This window comes from Theobroma umbraticum, unplaced genomic scaffold, assembly GCF_002168275.2.
Source record: "Theobroma umbraticum cultivar Fairchild unplaced genomic scaffold, ASM216827v3 scaffold_55.0, whole genome shotgun sequence".
Lineage (NCBI taxonomy): Eukaryota > Viridiplantae > Streptophyta > Magnoliopsida > Malvales > Malvaceae > Theobroma > Theobroma umbraticum.
The window spans coordinates 802,223-802,800 of record NW_018397270.1 but is presented as its reverse complement, the minus strand read 5'-3'; positions in this window follow the sequence as shown (position 1 = coordinate 802,800).

Here is a 578-nt window from a genome sequence, read left to right as displayed (position 1 = left end):
ATAAGGATGAATAATGTGAATTTAGATTAGAGATTCATTGGTTAAGGTGCTGCCCATATATGGGTACAATTGAATATATAAACGGAAGTAGAGATAATGAGAAAGGTCAGTTATAGTAAGGAGTTCTTGAAAATAAAGAGAACTAAGAATATGGTATATAAAGTAGCAAATATGAGCCGAATTGTGATAACATTTGCTAAATATATTAAGTTTAATTTGCTGCTAGGAAGTGTATAAGTGAGGAAAGATTGCCATGGTGGTGTACTAGAGGAGGTGACAGGTGACTGGCAAGCAAAATTAGCTAGAGACGCACCTAAATCAATGGTGAAGTATCATCTCGCCGTTGTGAGGTGAGTAGGGGGTGTCTATTTCAAAAGTTCCATAAATTATATAATGATATACAAATAATAAACGTTGTCAGTTTTCTTTAAATGTAATTGTGGATAGCATGCGTTTTTACCTTAAGTATGTGATTTCTAAATTGATTTGCAATCAGATTGTAATTACAATTGTGGATAACATGTGCTAGTAGAATGCTAGACATTTATGAATGCCATGTTTTTAGAAATGTTTTGTAT